The following is a 6,927-nucleotide window of genomic DNA, read 5'->3' as shown; positions in this document are numbered from 1 at the left end:
TAGACGTGGTTCCAACGATGTGATCAATGACACCGATGAAGAACTATACTATCTTCAGAAGTGCCAGGCAAGCAAAACCCCCTTGGTCATTCCGATACAATCCCACTCTCTCGCTCCTGCTCTCTTTTACTGCATTAGTACAAAAACGTTTCAACTGTTACTTGCTGCGGTAGCTGAACCCCTTTCCTCTGCATGACATGTCATTGCCACAGTAAATAGATGAAACCCACTAGCATGACTAGGAGTTGTTTGATCCCTGATGTGCCTACTCATTCATGCTTGTTTGTCATGCTTGCTATTGCTTAGAGTTGTGTCAGGTCTGATTCAACGGGGATGATTTGGTAAGTTGTGAACATGTCCTACTATTGAGAGCTAAGTGTGTGAACACGATTTGGTAAAGGTAGCGGTGAGAGGCCATGTAGGAATACATGGTGGGTTGTCTCATTGAAGCCGTCCTTAGGAACTGAGTTCTGTGTTTGTGATCCATGAATAGCTACTACCATGCATTGGAATGCTTAAGTGTCCCTCTCGACTTATTAATCAACCTGGTCACTGTCCAGGAGTTGCAATTAGTTTCTGGTGTTTATAGGTTGTGTTAGTAGTCTACCAAGTGGCACCCGGTAAAGGTGGGCTTGGGACAGACTAGGCACAGTGGTACGGTGTACCAGGTGGCACCCGGATGGTGGGCTTGGGAACTTTTCCCACATCGTTTGGGGCCGTGAGCGACACCCCGGCCGGATCTCCTTGCGGATGGAACCCGAATAGGCGATAAACCTGGACTAGAGACTTGTCGGTTAGTCAGGTCGTGGCCGACTCCCTCGCCAGGCTTCTGCTTGAAGGTTGCCGAGATACACGATGTGTACATGGTGGTAAGTGGCGAGAGCGTGTGTGAAGAAGTACACCCCTGCAGGGTTATCATTATCTATTCGAATAGCCGGTTTCCTCAGATATGGAAACTTGGACCCCTTGCATAGTTCATAGACAAGTGAAAGTGGATACTCTAAAATGCGCAAGATAAGCGTGAGTGCTATGGATGGCGTTCTCGTAGGGAGACGGGAGTGGATCCATAGTGGTGTATTGATATGGTGAATATGTGGACTCGTGTGCGCCACCTCAAAAGAGTTACTTGCATTCATAGTTTAGGATAGCCACTGAGTCAAAGCTGGCTTGCTGTAGTCAAACTCCACCACCCCCTTTGTTGATACTGATGCATATGTAGCTAGTTCTGATGTAAGTCTTGCTGGGTACATTTGTACTCACGTTTTCCTATTTTATGTTTTGCAGAGAGACGTCAGTCTCGCTAGTAGTTCCGTGTGGACTTCGACGTTTAGCTTGATACCTCAGCTATGATCTTGTTCCCTCGATAGGATCTGGTAGATAGTCAGGCTTCTCAGCCTTTTTCGTTTGTAGATGTCTGTACTCAGACATGTTAAGCTTCTGCATGTGCTTTGACTTGTATACTCTGAATGTTGGGTCATGAGACCCATGTTTGTTTTATCTGGCTCTTTGAAGCCTAATGAATAAATACTTTGAGTCGTAGAGTTTTGTTGTGATGCCATGTTGTATTTACACATATCGATCATATTGTGTGTATGATTGAAATTCTTGGTATGTGTGGGATCCGACAACCTAGTTGTTTATCCTTCGTAGTGTTGACACCAGATTTTGGCATGGTCAAGAATTTAAATAATATGGCTTCAAATGGAGAAGTGATCGACATAAAAAAAGTTTTGTATTGTCGATATGAACATCTTTGAAGTTTAGTCCATCGCCATCCGATCTTATCTCAAAGGCCGAAGTTGTATTCGAAATACCAAGATTTTGTATTCAGAACACTATTCGGCTGATTACACCCCCAGGACGGCCTCGTATGAAAAAATGATCTACATGAATTGTCTTCGTCTCGTCGAAGCGATCGATTTTGATATAAATATCATCTTAATCCGAGGTCGTATGCAACCCGTGGAGGCAAAACAAGGTCATAAACAGAAGCTGCAGACTCATTTCGGACCGACCGAGTTGATTTGATCGGTGAGACCGAGTTTGTCCGAAAATTTACCAGAAAGTTGGCAATGTTGAAGCGGTAGGACAGAAGCAAACCAATCGGTGAGACCGAGATTGATCCATAAATTACAGAAGGTTACAGAGAGTTGGCCACGTTCACTCGGTGGGACCAAAGCAAACCAATTGGTGAGACCGAGATTGATCCGGAAATTGCCAAAGATTGCTGTCCGAGTTAGGTTAGTGTTTTTGATGTTTTGGATGGAATTTTTAGTCCTTTTCTTGTACGGAAAGTCTAGCCACCTCATAAATAGATGAGAGGTGACGACCGATTGAACAACACACAATCGCAAAAAACACATCTACTACTTTTTCATCTACGTTTTGTCTCTCCCCCGTTCTTGCTTCCTCGTTCTTCATCATTCTTATGTTGGAGAGCTGCGAATCCTGAGGCTCTAGGGGTGGTTGAACCGACCTAGGGCAGCCCATAGCCGCCGCACTCCCCGACGGGGTCCCTCCCGGGAGTGTGGGGTTTTGGGTCCTCAAAAGCTCTCGTCGGTCGACTTGCGAATCGCGCTTCCGGTGAGACTCCTTCGACGAGCGCTGCGGTGGATCACCCCCGGCATCGAGGGTACACGTGACGTGTTCGTGTGCGAACACACTTTTTGGCGACTCCACTGGGGACAAGATGAAGCATCATCATCATCCATCATGTCTGGCAACGATAAGATTCCCAAGCCCTCAGAAATCAACGCCGATAACATAATCGAGCCCAATTTTGAGGAGTTACTAGAGGAACATCGCCAAGCTTATGAGGAGTACAAGAAGGCGCGTGAAGAGAAGGCGATGCAGGAGTTCCTTGATAAGTGCAAGAAGGATCGCCAAGGCAATATCACTCCGGTTGGAGAAATCAAGTTCCCTCCTCTTCATGATGAAGAGGTTAAACCCTCTGTAAGTAATACCTTCTCTCCTGAGGTATGGGCTGAAATTGATAGTCGCATTACTGATAGCAATAATCTCTTATACCAAATTTTCTTGGAAAATAGTAATGCTAAAAATAGTATGCCTCAATCATCTAGTGGTAATGTTGGTGTGCCTGTTACTGCAGAAATCTCTAGTCCAACTTTGCCCATTTCATCGGCGCCTCCCGTGCCGATGAATTTTTATCCTAACCCCACAAATCAAATTGTTGCCGCATCCATTAATCCTATCATGAGTATGCCAAGTTCGGTGGTGACGCCGAACCAAACCCTACCTACAAGAGCAAACACTGTTAGATCACTGCCGAATTACAATTCGGCATACATGGAACAAATCACACCTGCAACTACTAACCCTACTCCTCCTATGCTACTACCACAAGCTTCATCGTCCACCGTGGATGATGGTCTAGCTAATCTTAGAGGGGAGATGGCTAAGATGCTCTGAGAGAATTTTGGAGTTGAGTTACCAAGGAACCGTATTTACCAAAAGCCATATCCAGAATACTTTGGTGCAATTCAATGACCTCCAGGATATAAAATTCTAGATTTTGTTAAGTTTAATGGAGAGGGCACAAAAACCACCTGGGAGCATGTTAGTCAGTACTTGGAACAATTAGGTGAGGCAAGTTCACGAGATGAGTGGAGAATACGTTATTTTCCTTTATCTTTAACAGGTACTGCCTTCTCATGGTTTTCTACGTTACCACCCGGTTCTATTACTACATGGTTTCACTTGGAACAGAAGTTTCATGATCATTTTTATAGTGGTGATAATGAGCTTAAGTTGTCACATCTTACATCGGTTAGACAAAAGCATGAAGAATCGGTCTCCGATTACGTCAAGAGATTTAGAGATACAAAAAACCGGTGCTATAGTTTTGTAATAACCAAGAGAGATTTTAGCTGATCTTGTGCTTAGTGGTTTGAGAACTCACATTAGAGAAAGGCTAGAAGGACATGAGTTTTTAAATATCAACCAAGTCTTGCAAAGGGCTTTGGCTCAAGAAAGCCGAAGCAAAGATCTTAAAGAGGTGCATAGATATAAAATTGATCATCCTAAGATGAATATGGTTGAGTATGGTAGTGACCACTCGGACGATGAGGGTGATATTTATGCTGCTGAATTTGTTTGGCCATCTAAGGTCAAACCATTTACTTGCAATGATTTAAAGTCGATTCATAAGAATCGTGATGAGGAGATGAAATTTACTTTCAACATTGCTAAGTGTGATAGAATATTTGATGCTTTATTGCAAGCAAAGATTATTAGAATATCTCATACTTTACTGCCGTTTGAAGAGCTGAAATGACGTGCTTATTGCAAGTATCATAATTCTTTTTCTCATGCTACTAATGATTGTAATGTTTTTCGACGACAAATACAATCGGCCATTAATGACGGACAATTGAATTTTTCTGAGATGCAAGTTGATAAGCAGCCTTCCCCAATGAACACCATGGATTTGGAGGGGAAGAAGATGTTAATTCGGCCCAGCATAGCCGAATCAGCTAAAAAGAATAATATTGTCATTGGTGAGCGCAGGAAAGATAACGGGAGCGACAAGGTCTTGGGGAGACAAGTTGTGCTTGATTAGCAACCCGATGGCAAGGAGATAATCAAGATCACCATCAAGAATCCTACACTCGGGGGGCAACCACAAGTGCAAGAGAACACTCTGTCAAATTTGTTAAACCCAAGAGTCCAGAGGTTGGCAAGTGGAAGACAAATGAAGCTAAAGTACAGCGCAAGAAAATCAGTCCTACTTTTGATATGTTGTTGTCCAAGTATGCCAATCAAGCGGCCGGTTCTAGCTCTAACCGGTCATCAAATTTGAAGCGCTCAAGGTCACCTCCTCGGGAAGAATTTCGGCATCATGCAAGGCCATATGGGTCATGGGTACCGGGACCAGGGACGGCGCCACCCCCTATGCGCCATACTACATAGGTGGTTTTAATGGAGGATGGGGGCAGCCCCCAATGGCCCCTTATGCTTTTCATCCGGGTTCGACAGAACCAATGAGGCCCGTTCATGAAAGGCTTTCTTATCCCACACGAGGCCGTTTGAACAATGGTGTCAATCGGCCAATGCAAGATAATCAAAAAAGGGTCAGCAGGCAAGTGTGGCGTGCCAAATCACCAAGTGCTGAAATTTCATAGCCTGGCAAGCAAAAGGAGAAGAGTACTAGTGGTGAAACTATTATGATAGGAACTAAAGAATTAATAATCAAAGAGAGGATTATTGTTGATAATCCGGCTGATTCTAATAAGGATGTGGCTGCTGCCCGGCAGGGTCCCATGGCTAATGATCATGAAGCTAGCACAAGCAAGGCCAAGTCAAGGGATCCAAAATATACTCAGCCTAAGTGGTGTCCTTCCGGTCTGACCAAGGCGCAAAAAAGGAGATTGCAGCGCATGAGGAGTCATGAGATAGAGGAACAAGAAGCAGAAGAGCTATGGGATAAATTATTCAATGAAAGTCGTCCCATGGTACCCCCAAAACAAGTTTGGAGGCCAAAGCAAAAGGAAAACATGGCAGCTTCTGCGTTGATCATAGCAACACCTACACCACCAACGGGGGACGATGCAGCTACTATTACATCGTCCACTTTGCCTACTACTTCCTCTTCCCTTGGAGATATTTCGGAGTCAGTGGACATGCTTGCGGAAGGAGATGAAATGCTTGATTATGAGTCTACACCTGTTCATGAAGGTATGGATATTAATATGGTGTATTACTTACCCACTGAATTTTGTGCTATAGATGAAGAAGGGGAAGTAGCTCAGCTAGATTTTGGTCCTAAAAATGCTATATTCGAGAAGCCAAAAGAACCAGTGATGCACTTGAAGCCATTGTTCCTTAAAGATCATATTAATGGATCGCCGGTTGCTAGAATGCTTGTCGATGGTGGTGCTTGGTGAATCTTATGCCATATTCGGTCTTCAAAAAATTGGGGCTGCGTGATGAAGATTTAATAAATACCAACATGGTGCTTAATGGATTTGAAGGCATGGAGAAAACTGAAGCCAAAGGTGTAATGTATGTGGAGCTTATGGTGGGAAGCAAAAGTTTGGCTACCGCATTCTTTGTCACCGAGGTGCAAGGTAACTACAATGTGATATTAGCCCGCGATTGGGTTCATGCAAACCAATGCGTGACATCTACTATGCACCAGCTTTTGATTCAATGGGTTGATGATGAAGTAGAAGTCATTCATGCAGATAATTCGGCCTGTGTTGCTTTGGCCGATGCATCCGTGGATTGGCAACATCCAAATGCTACTTGTTTGACGGGGCGCGACTTGTCAGAATTTAATTTTCTTAGCGCCACAAAAAGTGGTTTCGTGCCCGTTTCTTTAAAGCCGGTTGGCGATAATTGGCTCCAAGGTATGATGTATTTAAATGGATCCTAACTCAGAGTGGTTACAAAAGCGTCTTGTAGAATATCGCTCCAATGAGAACGATATGTATGAGTCCATAGAAGAGTTAGATGATATGGATAAATTAGGAGAAGGTTTTACATCAGCCGATCCATTAGAAGAGATAGATATAGGAGATGGTTCAATTCCTAGGCCGACATTTGTAAACGAAAATTTAAGAGCCGATCATAAGGCTAAGTTGATCGAGCTGTTGAAAGAATATGTTTGTTGCTTTGCATGGGAATACCATGAAATGCGAGGTTTAAGCCGAGAGCTAGTGGAGCATCGGTTACCTATAAAGGACGGTTTTAGACCATACAAACAATTGGCCAGAAAGTTTAATCCAAAAACGTATGACCGGATCAAGGAAGAGATCGGTCGTTTGCTTAAAGCTAATTTTATTAGGCCTTGCAGGTATGCCCGAGTGGATTTCTAACATTGTACCAGTAGAGAAGAAAGGCTCCAGCAAGTTGAGGGTGTGCATTGATTTCAGAGATTTAAATAGACCTACACCTAAAGATGAGTAT

This window comes from Triticum urartu, chromosome 6A (assembly GCF_056163025.1).
Source record: "Triticum urartu cultivar PI428250 chromosome 6A, HENAU_Tu73, whole genome shotgun sequence".
NCBI lineage: Eukaryota > Viridiplantae > Streptophyta > Magnoliopsida > Poales > Poaceae > Triticum > Triticum urartu.
This window is presented reverse-complemented; position numbering follows the sequence as displayed.